Source organism: Macaca mulatta, chromosome 3, assembly GCF_049350105.2.
Source record: "Macaca mulatta isolate MMU2019108-1 chromosome 3, T2T-MMU8v2.0, whole genome shotgun sequence".
Classification (NCBI taxonomy): Eukaryota; Metazoa; Chordata; class Mammalia; order Primates; family Cercopithecidae; genus Macaca; species Macaca mulatta.
This window is the reverse complement of record NC_133408.1, coordinates 112,533,273-112,554,345: the sequence shown is the minus strand read 5'-3', so window position 1 is coordinate 112,554,345 and position 21,073 is coordinate 112,533,273. Positions and strand designations below refer to the sequence as shown.

The 21,073-nt window shown below is 33.5% G+C and overlaps 1 long non-coding RNA gene across 1 annotated transcript; it reads left to right on the top strand.

Annotated features, from left to right (window-relative positions):
* The first annotated feature begins 1,296 nt into the window (after window positions 1-1,296).
* LOC106997509 (uncharacterized) lies at window positions 1,297-20,508 on the top strand. The gene is made up of 4 exons (XR_003728229.2): window positions 1,297-1,398; window positions 5,424-9,334; window positions 12,376-12,528; window positions 15,230-20,508. It is a non-coding gene; the product is annotated as an uncharacterized LOC106997509 (long non-coding RNA).
* Window positions 20,509-21,073: the final 565 nt, after the last annotated feature.

The following is a 21,073-nucleotide window of genomic DNA, read 5'->3' as shown; positions in this document are numbered from 1 at the left end:
CCAAGATTTGTATTTCTTAAACTGAATTCTAGAATTTATTTAAGGGGGGGGGGGGGGAAACAACGCACACTTTCAGTGCATGAATGGGATTCTGTATTACTGGGATTAACTATAAGAATTCATTTAACGAATTTCTTTTACAGAAGTCAGTTTAGAATTGGGGGCAGTGTTAGAGCTGAAAGTATGGAAAAGTAAAGATGGAAATAAAATTGTTTAGAAATAAAACTCAAATTTATGACATGGGAGAAATCATGAATTTTTCAAGTGAACAGTGTTTGGCTATTGTTATATATATCCTGGTTTAGCCAATATGCACATCCATTGTTTTATGTTGACATGTCGTGTTACAAGTTTTGTGTTATTCTTGGAAGCTAGCACACTTCTGAAACTTTTGGCGACCATTCTGGCAGAGTATCTAATGCGTCTGAAAACAAACAAACAATAAAGGTAATTATTTGAAGGAAATCAATGCACAATTAAAAGTGGAGACACAGTGTCAGTTTGCATCAATCTAATTTAAAGATGTCTCCTAAACCTAAATGTCACTAAGAATTACTAGCTTTTTTTTTTTTTTTTCAGCGTAAGAATTTGGAAAATCTTACCCCCTTCCAAAATGATATTTCAGGGGATTTCCAGACCTTTTCCCGCTATTACATTTGATTGCTTTCTATCTAATTACTTCAAAATCTGATGTTTTCTAGAATATCTACACTTACACACACACACACACACACACACACACACACACACTACATTTACATTGCATTCCCTTTAGCCCTAGTCATCTTTTTTTTAGGTCATCTAAATTTTGGGCTGGTTACTTTTCTCACTTCATCTAATTTCTGGGATGGTCACATTTCTTACTTCATCTTAATTCTGGTCAAGGGCAGGATTTACTGTGTCTGGACAGATAGTGAGAGAGAAAGGGCATGACAAAGGTGAAGATATCACACTCCTGCCTCCCACCTCCCCTGAGAATATGTATCTCAGTCTATCATTCTTCCTTCAGAGTGATGCTCCTAGATATAAAAGGAAATGATCAGAGACTTGCTGCTGGTTGAGTGCGTTTCAGTATATAGGATTCCTCACAGGAACTGAACTGCAAGTTTCTGCATGTCTCATAATTATTATTCCTGTGTGCTTTTGTCTCTGTAGATTATCAAAGGAGAAGGCAAAGGGGGAAAAGGGGAAAAACAGAGAAAGATAAAAATGGAGCCCTCTTCACAGCTTTTCTTTCTATTTGTTAATGGCTATGAAGATTCCTTAAAACTTGAGTGGGTTTCTTCATTCTCCCTTCAGGAAAAGAAGAGATGGAAGGAAGCTGTTGCTTCATTTTCTGTTCATAGCAGGGAAGAGAGAATATCAGAGTTTGATGGGAGCAGGCACAGCCAGAAGAAGGTAATTATGCAGCCAAATTCAGACTTGGGAGAAACACAACTGTGATAGGCGATTCCAGGACAGAGAAGTGTGCTCTTAACAGGACTTTTTTTTTCGATCTGCATTTTTTTTTTTCTCCTGGCCACCAAGACCACTTGTCCAGACATGGAACTCCCAACAGGAGCTCAGAGCTCATACAATACCAAGTACTGCAACCGGGCAGAGTTTTCTCAGTCCAGAGTCACGGCTGTAGTGTGAAGGTGTCATCTGAATTTGGGATTTTGTCTGAATTTGTCTTACGTTTAATAATTTTTTGGCAATGCTAGGCCAGAGTTATTCTTTATGCACGATCCATAGCTTAACCAGAACACTGTGGGTCAGGTCGGAAATACAACCACCAGTGACAACATTGATTTTGTCTGCTCAACAAGTATTTATTAAGCACTATGAGGATGTATTCCAATTTTCAAGCAGAGAGTAGCAAGACATAGGTTTTTACAATTAGTGATTATCTGAACATGAGTGGCATTAAAATGTGTATTCAAATTATAATTTTTTCAAGATATATAAAGGCTTAATATTCTCTTCCAGAAGATGGCAAAGAATGAATTTCAATTATTGTAATCACCACTATTGATTTAATATGACTTCTTTAATTGGATGTGCTATCTTCTGCCATAGATATAATAAACAGAAAATTATATAATCTGGAGAGTATTTTTTCTCGTTCAGTTTCTATAACATTTATTTTAAATTCACGCTATGCCTCCTTAACTTGAAGAAAGCAAGCCTGCATTTGAAAAACACAACAACAAAATTTACTTCTGAGTCCAGCTTCATGTACTAAGAAATGTTGTTATTGTCTTATTGTAATGTTATTATTATATATAAAGTAAATTTTCACATCTATAATTACTATCCCACGTAATTTAAATCTCTCTACATTGTCACAGAAATATAATAATGTAATATTGACCATTTGTAGATATGTATTTTAATTTAAATGACTCATAAAATTTGAGTTTATTTTAAGAAAAAAAGGAATGGATTGAGGCAAAATAATATTGATAAGTTGAAGAAATACCAGTGGGCAGTTAGAATCACTAAGCTGAATTTTTGACTTCTTGTCATATTCTAATTATTTGTTTTGATTTTAAATTTGGAATATTTTAAATACAATATTTTAGTGTAAGAAAGTTTGGTTCAAAGATATTTGGGCATTTCCCATTACCCCTTAACGATGTAATATTAATATTTTCAACATTATACTTGATACAGTAAACCATAAAAAAGATTTTCTTGAACTAATTAGAACATAAAAGACTCTTATTTTAGTCAAATAATATTCCAAACAGTAAGTCTCCTTTTATAAAGACAAATAACGGTAAACAGACCAAATCAGAGTGTTTGTAAAATGCTTATTATTATGATTGAAGGAGAAAAGCTCTTTCGGGTTTTGATATTGAGATTGATACAGATACGAATGTTCTCTACGTGCATGATTTACAATTGCCATTATATCAAGATGACAAATGTTCAAACAGTCTTGAAATAATTTTGATCATCTCCCCTCCTCACGAAAATAAAAAATGATATTACAATAGAAAAAGAAGAAAAAGAAACATAATGGGTAACTGAAAGTCATTGACTTGATTTAAAATCTGGTCAAAAGATTACGGCTCTCTGTAAACAAAGAAGCATAGACTGTCTCATTCTTTTCCCACAGTTGCGTTCTGATGCAAGAGGATATATATTTGGGTTCCCAAATTCTTGCCTCCCTAAGGGAATTTAACTTCTATACAATTCTCAGCAATAAATATGAACCACCATTTCACACTGTAAAACATTTCTGTCAACATAGCAGATGCTAAAGATGATATATTTGACTAAGCACACATCCAGATAATACAATGTATTTTGAGTGGGAAAGAAAAGTAACCTCTGCAGGTAAAGAAAATATTCTAATGATATATTTAATTTAGACAATATAATTTTTTGAATGTTTCTACCTTTTCTCTTCTATTTTAGCAAGGAAAAAATATAGTGTTCATAGTATTGAACTTTAAAGTAAAAGTAACAATATTCAGTTATTTTTGTTTTATAATATTATAGATTTATGCATGGCCTGCATTAAATACCATGTGAGGTTTATAGAGAAAAGAGAAGACATAGATATTACCTTTAAGAATATCCCTTATTTACTTTTAACATAAAATGTCAATCTAAAAACTAAACATTTTAGATGGCCTTTATGGAAATTTTCAGCTATAACCACCAGAAAATGGGCATGAGAAACTGTCAATTTTTTTAATCCACTGAACCAAATCGTTTTGCAAAATATTGTATTTGTACATTTTTAAAACTTTTATAGTTTACATTTAGAATATAAAACAGCAGGGCATAACTCCTCCGTGTAACTTTCAATTATTCATAACAGAGTAGATCTAGGAACAAACGTCTAAGAAGTGTATTATTGTTGTTGTTGTTGTTATTCAAGATATGTCCCATAATATGTAGATGTGGAAAATCCCTATTTTTCCAGTGGTCAGATGTTTTGAACTTGTGTTGACTGAACCATAAAAATGGCTGACTCCACCACTACGACACTAAGGAAACTGAACCTGAAAGATACATTTCCTTGTTTTGTTCATGGTTTTTTTTTTTTTTCCTTCTGAATTACCTGATTTTCCTAGGAACTTCAGACTCTCTTTTACTATGTTTTGAAATCATTCATTAACCTCTCAAGCAAGTGAACAAAATCGATGTCACCATTTAAGATGAGAAAAAGAAATCCTCTGCTGCACAATTTATTATCATTTTTTAGCACTGCACGATTTTAAATCAAGGTTTAGACATTCTGGAATGGAAAAGTTGCACTAGAAAAGAATAAGTTTATAGCTACAGACTCGAAGGGTCTTGTTCCCTAAAGAACCTCTGCTTCCAAGATCTTTCTGATTCATCACAAAGACCTAAATGTGGGGAAAAATAAAAAGTTAAAAAAAGGATAATTGGAAAATATGCTTAAGTGTTGGAGAAGTGAGAGTCTGTCAGGAACAGAAATAGACAATTATCTAGAACAATAAACAACCAAAAGTAATTTACAAAATATATTGACCTTTCTGAGAATTTTCTAGAAAATAATTCTCGGTATGTTTTCTAGCTAAGAACATTCCCCAGCAGACTGCAAATATGAAACTGGTTTTTGAATTTCTAAGAAAAGAGGAAGGAATGTTTTAATATGTAACAATGAATCACACCCTGACAGCGCCATCTACCAGTCACAGTTCAAACTGCAAGGGAAAACCGAGTTCTAAAACAAAGCTTCTGATTGTAAATAACCAAAACAATTTCTGAAACAATATATAATTGTGTTTAATATATGAAACATTTTATTTTGGATTCATCATTTTATACTTTTATTATGTCCTCATAATAAATTATATAGGGGATTTCTACTTAACCAAAATAATATAATCCCATAATCCTTGAATCATTATTTTTATGTGGCATAGAAAAAACTACAGCTTCCTAAGCTAATTACTATCTCAAAGTTCATTTTCTTTTCATCACTACAAATATGTTCTCCAGGAAAATATAATGCCCATAATTTGTCTATGCCCTTCTAACTGTGTTGCTATCTCATGCAGTGGATAATTTTATGACTTCCTGTTTCACTGACTTTCTCATGGTATCCTAAGGTCCAGAAAACTTCTTTTATCCTAGCACCCATTTGAGCTTGAAATTTAAAAGTCTAGAGGGTTAGTCTTTATTTTTCTCTTGCAGAAATGGAAATGATTGAAATGACACATTACTAAATCATTAAAGCATTATCACAAGATGTTTTGGTGTAGTCGTTTGGTTTGGAGTCTGTGAAATGGAAAACGCAACATTGTTTTACCTTGCAGCCCTGCTTTAGTTAAAAGACATTACAATCTCTCATGAGTATGTGGTATAAGCTTCTCTGTCCAAAACCAACAGTCAGTTGGCTCCACGCTCACTCATTTCCTTCTCTCCTCTTCTTCCTCTTCCTCCTCCTCTTCTGACAGAAGCAGAAAAATTATTTCAGCATTTTGAAATAAATGTCCTTTTGGGGCCAAAGATGTCTACCACCCAACTGGAAAAGCAGGAGAGACCACGCAAACTTGAGAATCAGCGCAAATGGTGAGGCTGAGGAGCAAGCATGTTTCCAAGATGAAGCACAAATGCTTCTATGGGTAACTTAATTGGCTGTGGCATTTGGATCTACTCTAATGATTCGAAAAAAAGAATTGTTTATAAGCATAAATAGTAAAAATATGTAAACATTATTTGTGTGCCTCGAGGTTTTTTTACATGTAACCTCCATTAGAGATTACAAATGAAAAATAATATTTGTTAAATCATAAAGCTCTATTTGGTCAATTTCTTCTTTTAAAACCTTAGGAAGTATTTTAAAGAACCACAAATTATATTCCTCTTTTTTTTTCTTTTAGGGAGAAAGAATATTTAGTTTGTACTTGTTTGGATATCAGCAACATAGAGACCGTTTTCTTTTTTGGAAAGAAAATTTTTATACCCTTAGTTGACTTCACACACACACACAAATCTGGTACACAAATGTAGGCAATTTAAACTAGTCACTTGGGTGAAAATCTCTCTGTCTTCATCTCATTCAAAATATTACCTAAATGTAATCTGAACCATTTAGAGTAGCTCTACTTAAATCCTGTTATGTTTTCAGTAGTAAAGACTGATAACTTGATAGTTCCCAAGGGTTTGATGCTTACAGTTTAAGTACAAAGTTGACATTACATGCTCTTTTCTGAAAATCCCCAGGGCTATATTAGAGATGAGATAAGTAAAGATGTGTAGAACTGTGTAGAAATCTGTGGGTATCTTCGAACACAGTACTCTAAGTGAATATCCCTATAGGTTTAGTCATTCTCATATTAATATAATCTTCTTACTGGTGGTTAATGAAAGACAATGAAAACTTGGCCTCAAAGTTTTAAATACTTACATATTTCTTTGTAAGTAGAATTACTATGAAAATAGCATTTATTATACATTTAAAAACACTTCAAAGGTATTCATTTTTAGAGGTTGTGAGTTCATTTTTTCACTCATTCTTGCTCTCTAACATAGAATAGTATGCCCCCAAAGGCTCTTATTTAGGCCATCATAATTTCTCCTCTGGGCTATTACTTTACTCCCTAACTTAATCTCTAATTTCAGTGTCACCATTCTTCTCCCTTTGCACAGTAGATTGAATTTTCTAATCTCCTTATCCTATCATCAGTGCATAAAAATATACACAGGCCTTCCACAATGTTCCTTTATGATGGTACTTCATCCCTCCACTTCTCCATCTCCAACCTGAAATCTAGTCACACTGGATTCATGACAGTTCTTTTAAAGACTTTGCACTTTCACTTTCCTGTTCCCCACTCCTACCTACCAATCTCACATGTTTAGGACATCTTCATTTGTGTTTTAATACCTACTAAAATAAAACCCCACAGAGAAATCTTTCCTGACCTCTTGAACCCTTCTCTTTAACTCCCCACATGTCCAACTCACATTGTACCGTAACCCCGTACTTGAAATTCAATAGACTGTAAGACATTTATGGGCAGAAAGCACATGCGATCCATTTAGAAGGAAAGCACTGAAGACAAGGCCTGATAAGAGATAGTTCTCACTATCAGTTCATTGAATAAATGAAGGTATGTTTCAGTAGACAGTCAGATCAACTCAGTAACTTTAGAAACAAAGAAATTGAGAAGTAGTTTGATTAAAAGACTTATCTGAGGCCAGTTTTTGAAGGAATGGCACCATGACACCAGGTGACAATTACCATTCAGGGCTCCTTCCCCTTACAGCTCAAGAACAGCTCCTGAAAAATGTCAGTCTCAGTAGCATTAATTTAGGACTAAATCTTAGCTATGTACAATGTCCCAGTAAGAATAATATTCCATGTTTGTCCTTTGTGTTTAAACAAAGTGTGTGATCAATTTGAATTTAGTGTCCTCTGCCCCCATGCCTGAGGTGGGGAGCACAACTTTAGAAACTGCAAGTGGCAGCCCTTCTATGAAGCAAGAAGCTTGCACACTTAGCTCTGTTTTCCATGGTTTCTTCAACACTTAGGATTTTCCTGACTTCCTCCAGTTGTGTTTTTTTTCTTTTTCATTTTTCTTTTTTAAGTTTGGAGAAGTACAGCCAGCTGGCTGAAATCTGCTTCCCATGTGTTCTTAATAACTATTATTTCCCCAAGGGCTAGCCTATGCTTCTCAAACCTGGCTACAGATTAGAATCTCCAAGGTAACTTTTGAAAAAAAATACCAATGTGTGGACCCACAACCAATGATTCTGATTAAATTGGTTGGGGGTAGATCTTGGGCAACAGTAGGCTATAAAAACTCTCATCTGATTCTAATGTGTGGCTAGACCTGGCCATCTCCACTCTTGACTTTTTCAGGAGGAATAATGAAATGGCTTGGCCTTCCATTTAATTTGTATATCGCTTCCGTCCACAGCTGCCAGGGCAGAGGATGCTGCATGTTCAATGTATACATTCTATTCAAATGTGGAATGAATGATGAAATGATTGTTCTTTCCTTGTATGTTAGTTTGGATATGTGGCTGGTCAAAGACTCCTATAAGCACCAATAAAAAGGAAGGTATCATTGGATTCGATACCGTCAATGTCTGACTTTGTCTTGGAAAAATTGTACTGAAACCCTATTCGGACTTGGCTTTGGAAAGCCCCTCCCTCTCCCAGAAGGGTGAGGCAAGTGGTGACAGAAGTTGATTACAGAACAAAGAACCATTTTCCCAATTTCTCTTTAATTCTGAGTATTTTCTTATCAAATTGCCATTCCTCTACACTTATTCTTCCCTTGAATTGAATATGTAATCTGAATAGGTACTAGATCAGTGTTATTATAATTTCTAATAAAGTTGTTAAGCTGTTGATAGTAACACAATAGAAGACTAATGAAAAGTGAACAATGAGCTGTTCTTGGCATAACAATAGAAGAGTGAATAGCACTCTGACACCTTATGACTACCTAATCAGTTACTGTTATTTATGGAGAGATTGATGGTTCTCTTGAGATATTAATTTGGGTTTTGAGGGGCGGTTAAGGAAAGAACATGTTGCTAATGTGCTAGTCAATTCATTTATATTTTCTATGCTTCTTTTTCAGAGTTTGTCTGTTCCAGAGTATCAGCTTACAGAGCAACGTTATCTAGGGAGCCCTATACCTCTGGCCATTGCTGATTAGATAAGAATAAGCATTTGGTTATTTGTTATATACTTGGTTGTCCAGTATATAAACCAATAAACTTGGTTGTCCAGTGACAAATCTGATTTTTTTTCCAGCGATTCATACTAATAGTGCCAGAGATATTCTGAGGTATTCACAAATATTGACACCCTAAGGTTACATATTCTAAGGCCGGTGGCCAATTTCATCTATGTTTAAGTTAATGATTAAACAGGGAAATCTGGTTCTAATGTGTGTTCTAACAGATAAAATGTACTGAGTATTTGGCTTAATGAGCATGCCTTGGAATGAGTGGCAGATAGAGAAAGGAGACTAGCTACTTTTAGTTCCTGGGAGCCCTGGCTACTCTTTCTTTCAGTCACTTGGTGAGATTCCCTTGTGTTCCTCGGATACATTTATTTTTTCTTAGCTAATTTATGTTCATTAAAATAACACTGCCCTTAACCAGGAAGAACAGTAAAGTGTTCCGTAACATACATATTTATATTAGTCTTCACTTTGAATTTTTTTGTTTAAAGTGATTGAAAGAAACCATTTAGCTTTGGATTGACAAATTTCCAGAGGAGGCTTTTCACCTAAAACAACAGACTGTGGAAAGACCTACGGGCTTGTGTGATGGAGGAAAAACAAAGAGAACTCAAAGGATGAGGAAAGAACTTGAAAGTTAAATTCTCTGTTACTTCATATCAGTAAGTGATTTCTTCTTATATAATTTACACTGTAATATTCTTTAAATGAACAAAAATATTTTGTATATTTGTAAAAGGCCCTATACATACACTGGTAAGAAATGTGTTAAAAATGAAAGAAAAATGCTGACATGCCTAGGAATGATTATAATGATAACCATTGTAAATATTATGGGCCAGACACTATACCAATGCCAATACAATACCAAGTTTATTGTAAAGCAATAAACTTTACATGGATGATAACATTGAATTCTAACAACAGTTTTACGAATTTAGAAATGTTATGTCTATTTTATGAATAAGGAAACCTAGACTTAGAGTGGTTAAATCACAGTCCAAAGTTATACAGCTGTAATATGGTGGATTCAAATTGCAAAATCAACTGAGTATTGTTTTAGCGTCCGTGATCTTAAGCATTCTGCTTTAATATACTTAGAGGAAAACTTTCCTCAATTTCTGGAGATGAAGAAATGGAAAATTATCCAAGCTAGTGGCAATGCAAACCATCTGAGAAAGGAGAGTCTGGGAGTGTGGCTGTCTGAGACACATCATTTCATCCCAGCTGGTGCTCTTGGGAAGAATTAGGACTTTGTAAGAAAGATTTACTTTGAAAAAGATTATCTTGACACTTCTGCAGAAGGTCGACCAGAAAAAGGAAGATACATCATAAGACTATTTTAGTAATTAAAATAAAATGAAAATGTCCAGTTTGGGGTTATAATTATCAAGGTTTATAGAAGCTGGTAAAGAAGAAAATTTGTTACAGATAATTTTAAATTTTGAGTCTGGTGGACTGAAAAAATAATGATGCCATTGGGAGCAAAAGTAAAATTATAAAGTGTCTGTTTTTTGATGAGGAAAAAAATATATTTCGCTGGTGGTGTAATCAAGCTGCCAACAAAGATGTGAGATAGATCTTTTCTTATTCAAGTGAATTATCTTCCTGTTCTGTTCTAGTCAGGCTTTCTGAGTGTGTAGGTCAGCGTCTTAACCTCAAATTATTCTTTTAGCTCATCTTATTGTTGTCTTTGTCTTGTTCTTTGGAACTGTGTCTTCTCATCTCATATCCATTCTTCATTAGCTGGATAGTACACTATTTTATATGCCGATACCCTGTCTTGTATTTCAGAAAGATCTACAGTTATGGAGACCAGTAGCTTAACCCAGTGGTTGGAGATTCTAACTAGTAGTAGCTCTTTGGTGCAAACTTTATACATACTTGGATTTTGACTTACTGACTGATACGCACAATTCTTGTAGTGTCATATTGTTTACCTTCCAGTATGTCAGCTTGATAACTGTCTTTAGATAACCTTGATTCTCAAAGAAACATCAGCATAGATGTCTACCAAGTTTCCGAAGATCAGCCATTTCCAGTGGGAGGATTGTACCTGGGCCATAGTCCAAATACTTATTTTCTTTAATTCCCCTGTATATTCATTATGCCTTGATGTTATTTAATAGATCAGATGTATTTATTATACATTTGCATATATATTAATACACATGTGCACTCTGATCTATTTATTACATGTATTATTTTCTTTGTTTTCCAAAATTGGAATCATGCTACAAATATTGGTTTGTTTTTTAAATTTTTATCCACTTACTCAATTATCATATGTACCATTTTAGGTTAGCACCTCATTATTTTTAATAGTTTCATAGTAATTTTTAAATATAGGTACTATAATTCTTTATCTCATTTTATTTTTTATTGATATTGAGCCTGCAAATAACATTTATAACGAATATCGTTTATGCATAAGTGTCCCTGACTGCATGTGTATCTGCTGTAGAGGTTAGACTAATGTAACTAAAGAATAGATTCTTAGATTTTCAATTTCTGGGGAAAAGAGAGGACAATCTTAAAAGTATATACATATTCCCAGGTTACTCTCCAAAACCCATATCTACTCACACCAAATATTCATATTTATGACTATACATTTTACCCCATCTTTGTCCACACTGAACATTGTTGAATCTTTTTATTTAAATAGCTAGGTAAAGAGTATAACATTATTTTATTAAATTAATGAAGTTGAACATCTTTTTATGTGTTTGCTGGCCATTTATATGTCTTCTAATGTCAAGTTGCACTCTTGTTTTCCTTGTTATTGAAGTATATATCTTTTTCTTTTCATTTTATATGAGCTCCCAAATTTTACTAAATTTGAATGCAGAAGTTATTCTTTATTAATGTGCTAATTAAATGTATTTCTCTGTTTAAATGTATTTTAAACTATATTTTAAATAAATGTTCTCAGAATACTTTAGAGTACATTGAAGCAACCTTGGAGTAATTTAGTTTAGGATTGTTCATTAAGTAAGAGCTACATGGAGAAATAGACTTAATCTATCTAACGGCACATAGAAGTACAACAAACTCACAGAACACACCTTCTAGACTTTAGGATCATGCAAAAGATGTCAACTTTGTACTGTCTGTTCTTAATCACTGCAGTATGTTGAAAGTGATTTTAAAAATATTTAGCAGACATAATTGAAGTATTTACAAAGAATAAATGAAATGAGATTATGCTTGCCAGAAGTCCTATGTTGTATACATTTCTTCATATGTTCTATTTTTAAGGCACAGTCAACTTTCAACATATTCATGAGAGGCATGTATAAACAAACATAATATGTTATCTCACAACAAAATATTGTTTCATAATTTCATATTGATTGTAAATATAATAGAAATTGTGCTGGGAATTTAAGACTAAATTTAAAGGCAAGAATGAGATTTCAGTGACTATGTTTTTAAAGATAAAGATTGAGGAGTTGGAAACGAAATAGAAAGTGAGAAAGTATAGCTGGAGAGAGATGTTCAAGGAACAAATCCTACATTGTCATGGGACTCAAGATAAACTGACTTATACAAAGGAAATTCTTCACTCTTTTCTCACCTTTCTGTCAGCCCAATATTGCTTAATTCCTCTAGAAATCAGTAGAGTTGAGAGTGCCTGCAGACAGATATTAATAAAAATCTACACCTTTCTTTTTCTTTTTCATTTTTTTTTCCACATTAGTAAAGCTGATCAGCTAGAAACTTTTCTCCACCGCTTCTGTGTATCTGGGGTCATGAAGAACATATTTCTAAGAGAGTTTCAGTGGAGGTAAATTATTGCTGCTAAAGAATTGCAGCCAATACACATGCCCATTGCCTTCTAGGTGAATAGTTGGTAAGTATTCAGTGTAAACATTATGCATATTAAAATCAATCAATATGTATAAACTTATGAATGAATATTCAATATTTATTGTGTATTTATAATATGTTAAAGAACATATTGATGAACAAAACCAGAAAGCTGCTTTCATGAAACTCAAATATATTTTAATACAAATATATTCAATTGATTTTACAATAATATATTAAAAATATGATGGCATAGCATAAATCATGGGCATTGGGGTCTCACATATCTAGATTCTTGTACCAGCATTACCACTTACTGGCTACGTGACCTTGGGCAATTTATCTGACCTCTTTAAGTGGTCTTAATTATGTTGTCAGAGATTATTTCCTCCTGTCATTTAGAAGGTGTAATGGAAAAAACCACTGGATTAGAAGTAGAATCCTGGCTTAAGGTTTCTGCTCCTGGCTCCAGCACCACCCTGCTCTGGGACTCAGTTTCCTTATGTATGAAATAAAGCTCTGGATAATGTAATTTGCTAAGTCTCTTTCATATTTTAGGACACAAAGAACTTTTACTTTCACACTTAATTTCACATTCATGAGGGAAAATTAGCTTCCTTCATGTTTCCCCCTTCTTTTATTTTTTAGATTCTATTGCAAGGCTGCAGCTTCAAATCTAGGAGCAAAATATGTTGAAAGCTTTAAAATTTCAAAATCATTTATTTACCAGAGAAGACCTTTGCCATTGGATTTCAAACAATGGTAGGAGTGGTTTTAAGAAGCACAGTCTACACTACAATTTATTTCCCAAGGGCTTTGAAAGAAAGGCCTCTCCTAAAACTTACATTTTTGAGAAAGGTGGAGCTGAACTCTCATCTGTAGAAAACATCAGTCAGAATCTATGATTCATTGCCAGAAGCCTTATTTTGGAATCTTTTCTTAATAACAACCCTGTATAACAAAAAGATGCTTTGTATTTCAGAAATGCCTTTATTTAGACCACCTTTCCAATGTATTTATAAACATGTCTAAGAAACACAGGCTATGTCTAGACTATCGAAGCAAAACGGCACCAAAATCTAACAGAAACAAAGGTATAGCATTGGTGAACTGGTATGTTCAGTAGTCTGAACATCCATATTAGTTTATTCCATTGATAACTCCAATAAAGATTGTAGAGAGGCCGGGCGCGGTGGCTCAAGCCTGTAATCCCAGCACTTTGGGAGGCCGAGACGGGCGGATCACAAGGTCAGGAGATCGAGACCATCCTGGCTAACACGGCGAAACCCCGTCTCTACTAAAAACACAAAAAAATTAGCCGGGCGAGGTGGCGGCGCCTGTGGTCCCAGCTACTCGGGAGGCTGAGGCAGGAGAATGGCGGGAACCCGGGAGGCGGAGCTTGCAGTGAGCTGAGATCCGGCCACTGCACTCCAGCCTGGGCGACAGAGCGAGACTCCGTCTCAAAAAAAAAAAAAAAAAAAAAAAGATTGTAGAGAAAAGTATAAATTTTATGGAAGCAGATTTTTATTTAAGTCATTCCCTGTCAGTTTGGACATGTTCAAAATATATTTATTAACTGTGATTGGTGCTGATAGCTTAAAGAAATGTAGGTTATTCAGGGCTTACCCACATGAAAAGCTAAAAATCAAAACAAGAGTGTCTGTTCAAATCTTTTGCCCATTTTTAAATTATGATGTTTATTTTATTATTGAGTTAGAAGAATTCTTTATATATTCTAAACACAAGTTCTTTCTCAGATACATGTCCTGCAAATATTTTTTTCTCAGTTTTTTGCTTGCCTTTTGTTTTTATAACAGTGCCTTTTGAAAACCCAACAATTTTAATGTTGATAATGTCAAATGTACTGATTTTGTTCTTGCTTTCTGTGTTATAGCTTTAAAAATATTTGTCAAACTCAAGGCGACTAAGATTTTCTTTCCATCTCCCAAAACTTTTATAGTTTTAGGTTTTTGATCCATTTTGAGTTATTTTTACATATGACATAAAATAAGGCTTCTTTTTTGCATATGGCTATAAAATTGTTCCACTAGTATATATTGAAACGCTTATCCTTCCCAATTGAAATTCCTGGGTACCTTTGGCAAAAATTGATTGACCATAAATGTGTGAATTGATATTTAATATATCCATTGATCTGTTTTCCTGTGATTACAGCAATACCCACTTTCTTGATTACTAAACTTGTATAATAAGTATTGAAATCAGATAGTGAAAAGTCCTTCAAAATTATTTTTCTTTTTCAATGATGTTTTCATTATTCCAAGTTCTTTGTATTTCCATATAAATTTTAAAACAAACAATTTCTACAGCAAAGTCTACTGAGATTTTGACTGGGCTCGCATTGAATGAATTTGCAGGGAATTGATGTTTTAACAATATTGAGTCATCACACTATGAATGCACCATATTTCTCCACATATTCAATCTTTAATTTATGCTAGGTATCTTTTGTGGTTTCCACTGTCTAGAACTTACACCTCTCTGTCAAATTTATCCCTAAGCAGTTTATATTTTTATATTATAGTAAATAGTATTATTTTATAAGTTCATTTTCTAATTGTTCACAGCTAGTACAATAGAAATATATTTAATTTTTTAAATTGATCTTGTATCCTGAAACCTTGTTAAACTCATTTACTAATTCTGATAGTTTCTCTGTAGATTTTTCAGAATGTATTACACAAATGATTGCCTTTTCTTTCTTTTTCAACCTGATTACACAGGCTGGAATCTCCAGTAAAATGTTGAATAGAAATAATAAAGAGTGTACCACTTTGGCCACTTTGCTTTGTTCCTGAATTTACAGGTATAGTATCCAGTCTTCACCATTAACTATGATTTGAGTTGTTAATTTTTCATGGATTCCCTTTAGGGATATTTAAGGAATCATCAGACTCCATGGAACATACACATGTAAGATTATTATTTAAAGACAAAGGATTAGATACAGAAAGAGAAAGAGAATTGAGGCAAGCATGAAATATCGAAGAGACATTCAACAAGAAGTTTCCCCGGGGCCACTATTCATATTCATGTCCCACATATGTAACAATCTGTATCTCCAGCCGTGCTGGACAAAATGGTTAGATCAGTTGCAAATATTAGTAAAGAAACTGATTTTGAAGGCCATAGGAGAGTTTTGGACCTTAAACAGCATAACATAAATGCCTACTACTCACCTTCTCAGTTTGAGGAAGTTCACTTCTATTCTTAGTTTCTTCAGAGCTTTAATTAGAAACGGATGGTGTGTTTTATCAAATACTTTTCTCCAGCTCTACAGATTACGTTTTTCAGCTGTTACTGAAAATAATTACATTGGTTGACTTGAAAATCTTAAACCAGGCAGGCATTCCTGGAATAAAGCCCCATTTTGTCATGGGATTATATATGAGACATGACATCTGTATGACATATGTCATGAGTGTGTGTGTGTGTGTGTGTGTGTGTGTGTGTGATATAAACATTTGGCAAAACTTTGTTAGAAATTTTTGCGTCGATGTTCATGACGGATTTTCATCTCCAGTTTTCTCTTGCTTGGCTTGGGTATCAGGATCATAATGCCCTCATAGGATTGAAAAGCATTCTGTCCTCTTCAATTTTCTAAGAATTTGTGCAGAATTATTATTCTTTCCTTGACATTGTGGTGGAATTTTCCCATGAAGCTATCTGATCCACAATTTTTCTTCGTGGAAAAGTTTAACTGTAAGCTCAATTTATTTAATAGAGTTGAGGCTATTTGAGTTATATTTATTTTCGAGTGAGCTTTGTTGGTTTGTGTCTTTCAAGGATTTTTTTCATTTCATTGAAATTGTTAAATTTGTCATAAAATGTATTATATCTGCTCATTATCCTTCTAATGTGTGCAAAATTACTAGTGATGTCACCTCTCTCATTCCTAGTTTGTTAATTTGTGTTTCATTTTTATTTTTTTAAATCAATCTAACAAGAAATGTATCAATTGTATTTGTCGTCTCAAAGAAGCAGCTTTCCCTTTAATTGATTTTTCTCTGTTTTCTCTTTTTACCTTTACTTTGCATTTAGTATTTCATTTCTTCTGTATTTTGGATTGGGATTGATTTTTTTCAAATTGTGTTAGTTTCTTAACGTAAAAGTTTAAATCACTGATTTGATAACTTTTCTCTCTTTTTTTTTTTTAACATAGGTATTTAGTGTTATAAATTTGCCTTTAAGTATAGTTTTAGCTACAACCTAAACTTTTGGTATGTTTTCATTTTTATTCAGTTCAAAAAACTTTCTAATTTCTTTTGTTATGTCTTCTTTGATCCATAGTTTACTTAGAAGTTTGTCTTGTAGTTTCTAGATGTTTGAAGATTTTTCCAATATATTAATCTTATTGATTGTTAATTTAACTTTATCTTGGTCAAATAACATGCTCTGTATAATTTGAGATCTTCCTAGAAATATTGAGAACTTTTTCATGGCCCAAAATATGACATTTTATGGTAAATGTTCTGTGTGTACTTAAAATGAGTATGTACTTTGTTGTTGTTGAATAGATTGTTTATAAATATAAATGAAATCTAGTTGGTTGACTTATTTAAGGAAGAATGCAATCTTATTCTACATGTGTGAATTTCTCTGTTTTTCTTGCAGTACCATCATCGTTTTCTTTATGTATTTTGAAGCTGTGTTACTTGGCATACACGTATTTTGAACTGTTATTTTCTATCAGTTGACCTTCTACATCATTATGCAGAGGCCTTCGTTAGCTCTTTTAATACATTTTTTTCAAAGTTAAAAAGAAGATTCTTACTATGACTCAGTGCTTCTGTTACCCTTCTGAAGAAAGTTATATTATAATGTTATATAAAGGCTACATTGAAAGTTCTTCTTTAAATTAACTACACTTTATTCCTAAAATTACAAAGAATTGAGGTATTTTGCAAGTCAAATGCAATAAATTAAAATGTTCTTTTAACATAAATCAACACTAGAAAAAATAAACGTTATAGATGGAAGTTAAATAGTTTTCAAGTGGCTTCGTTGAATATTTTTATCTCTGAAATCCACTCTGTCTAAAATTATTAGCATTGTAGCATTTTTTCATTAATATTATTATATATTTTCCCATTCACTTATTTTTACCCCATTGCTATCTATATACTCAAAGTAAGTTTCTTACGGCAGTGATAAGCAATTCTTGCTATTTTATCTAGTAATATCTGCCTTTTAATTTGAGTATTTAGACCATTTATATGTAATGTGGTTATTGATATTATTAATTAATACTGTTTCCTTACCCTTTGTTTTCTATTTGTTCCATTTTTTTTTCTTCTTCCCCTTTCCTTTCTTTTCTTTTCTTTTTTTCTTTAGGGCTAATTTAGTATTTTTATGATTCCATTTTATTTATTTTTTTATTAGCTGTAATCCGGCAATTTATGGCAAATAAGCATATGAAAAGATGTGGAACATCAGTAGTAAGTAAATTCAAATTAACACTACAATGAGATATTACTACTCACTAGAATTAGTAAATTTAATTTGGATAATAACAATAATTCAGATAATAGTTAAATTAGATAATAACAAGTATTGGTAAGAGAGTTAAATAACTGAAACTCTCATACGCTACTGGTGGATAAAAATTGTACAGCCAATTGAAAAAACTGTTCAGAAATTTCTTAGAAAATTTAACATACAATTACCTTATAAACCTGCCATTTAACTTCTAGTTTATCTTCCAATTAACTTCTAATTTATCCATTAGAAATAAAAACAGATGTTCATATAAAGATCATACACCAACGTTTACAGCACCTTTATTTATAACAGTTTGAAAACTGGCTGGGTGCCTTGGCTCACACCTGTAATCCCAGTACTTTGGTAGGCCAAGGTAGGTGGATCAAGCAAGGTCAGGGGTTCGAGACCAGCCTGGCCAACATGTCAAAACCCCATCTCTATTAAAAATACAAAAATTAGTTACGCATGGTGGCAGGTGCCTGTAATTTCAGCTACTAGGGAGGCCAAGGCAGGAGAATCGCTTGAACCTGGGAGGCGGAGGTTTCAGTGAGCTGAGATCGTGCCATTGCACTCTAGCCTGGGCCACAAGAGTGAAACTCCATCTCAAAAAAAAAAAAAAAGGTAGTAAAAAGAAAATAACTTAAGTCTTGTACACTTCAAATCATGGAGAGGACAGCTTTGTTTCTTATAAAGAGTTTCCGCCTGCAGGCTGGCCACCCTGCAGACTGGGAAGCATAGTCTCCAGCAGAAATCAAAAGCAGGCACTTCAATGGAAGAAGGATGAGACAGGAATTTATACTGGACAGGATGGCTAAATAAACATATCAACAAGTTATAAGAAGAGTTAGGAATATTCACAAGGGACACACATATGCTAGTAAGCAAACATACATATTACACATGTCACATGTTCACTTTATGATGGAGAATTAACACTGAAATATATTAAAATTAGGCTGTATACATTAAAACGTGACAGACATCTTGTGGGCAACCTCTGTATCTGGCCAGAACCAGTCCATGGCTAGTAATAAAAAATCAGAAAGGAATGCACTATTAAACTGGTTAGCTGCTGTGTAGAAACTACAAGAAGGGAGGGGATTCCAGCTGCAGTGTCCAGAGTTGGCTGAAATCAGCAAAGGAGTGAGGTTTCATTTCTTTATTTTTCCAGGGCCAGTTTCTGTTTAACCCTTAGGAAATAATCTAGTAAAGATTGGCAAGGAAGGAGGTATACCAAAGGGTAATCAACCTCCCACCTTGTCATGACCAGGAATCTCAATTTTTCAAAGTTTTTCTGGAGTCTCCTTGGGCAGCAGGTGTCTACTCAGTCAGTTGCAGGGCTTAGGATTTTATTTATATTTCACGATCTTTACAAAAATATAAATGGATAAATAAGTTATAGAATATCTATGTAATGAAATTCTACTCTGCAACATGGAAAAATATGAAAATAATTATGCTGAATATAAGATGTCAGAGGAAAAAGCGTTCACAGTGAATGATTCCATTGTATATAACATTTCAGAAAATGCAAATGAATCTATAGTGACTGAAAGCAGATTAGTGGTTTATTGGGTTTGAGGGATGCTGGGGAGTGTTGAGAGGTAACAATTACAAAGCCTGATGAGAAAATATTTGGGAATCATGTCTGAGCTCATTATCTTGAGTGTAATGATAAATTTTCATCAGATGATTGATAGACAGATGATTGATAGACAGATAACTAAATATGTCAACTATAGCTCATTAAAATTATTTTAAATACAATAAGATAGTTTAAACAGAATTCAAAGTACAAGGTAGAAAAGAAATTTATGTTCTTGGAGGTCAAAGGAATTGGTGATCACTGAGAACTGGAGCAGGTACAGGAGATATTTTAGAAGGTATGAGACTTAGGCTGTATGTTGAAGGCAATGGGTGTGGTCATGAAGATAATTTATGGATCAAAAATGGGCCCTGTTTTTGAATGATGTTAAACACCAGCAGGTTCCTATCACTGTACGTAGACAGAATATGCCTCCATATGGTACAAGCAAAAAACCATTGTATTCAATTTCCCTTTTGCCCATTCAAAACTTTCTCATGAGGCTAGTTATTTTCTGTTCCATGGTGACATCCACAGCAGTCCACATGTTGTTGTCTAGTCTTAGTTCAGGAATTAAAATGTCCAGATAATTTAATTGTCTAAACTCCCAATTTTATTTGTGGTCAGTGATCTTTCTCCATCCCTCCTTGTTGTACCTTTTCAGATATGGAGCCTGCAATGAAAAAGGGAATGTGTCTTCTTCATTTCTATTTTGTAACCATTGCTTCTTTTTGTCCCCCAGTTTCTATCCTCTCTAGCATGAAAAGAATTAGAATAAAGAGAAGAATAAAGTGAAGAATAAAGTGAAGAAACATCATGACTTGTCTGTTACTGTTGTGATCTTACTTTAGCAAACGTTTACATTTGACTCTTTTATGGAGTCCTACTGCACCTCCCCTGACTTGGATAATAAATTGTATTATTTTTCCCTTCCCACTCAGTCTTAGATTTCTGAAGACGTATCGCTTTGGTTGAGGTCATATCAAACCCACAGATGGTCCTCTTCATCACAGTCGAAATCAATCTCTGACCAGTTATTTCTCACTTGGCACAATCCCTACATCACAAAAAACCACATTGCAGGGAAGTCTGTGATGGCTCCTTTACCTCTCTCTTTCTTGTTTCTCTCAGAGATTGCTCAGGAACCTGTATGCTCTGTATTTGACTTCAGAAGCTGTATATATATATCTCCAGGAGATAGATGTATATGTGTATATATATGTGTGTACATGTACATGAATATATAGATGCATTTGAACATGTACAAATATATGTATGTATGATAATATGACTAAATATGTATGATAATATGACTAATGCCAAAATGTCTTATATACATATATACAAATGTATCTATATATACATTCATATACATTCATATCCACATACAGATATACAGATATATATATATACACATAATATATATACATATGTATCTGTATATATATACAGTATATATCTCAAGTTCTCTGGATGATTAGATTAAAGATCCCATAGCTGA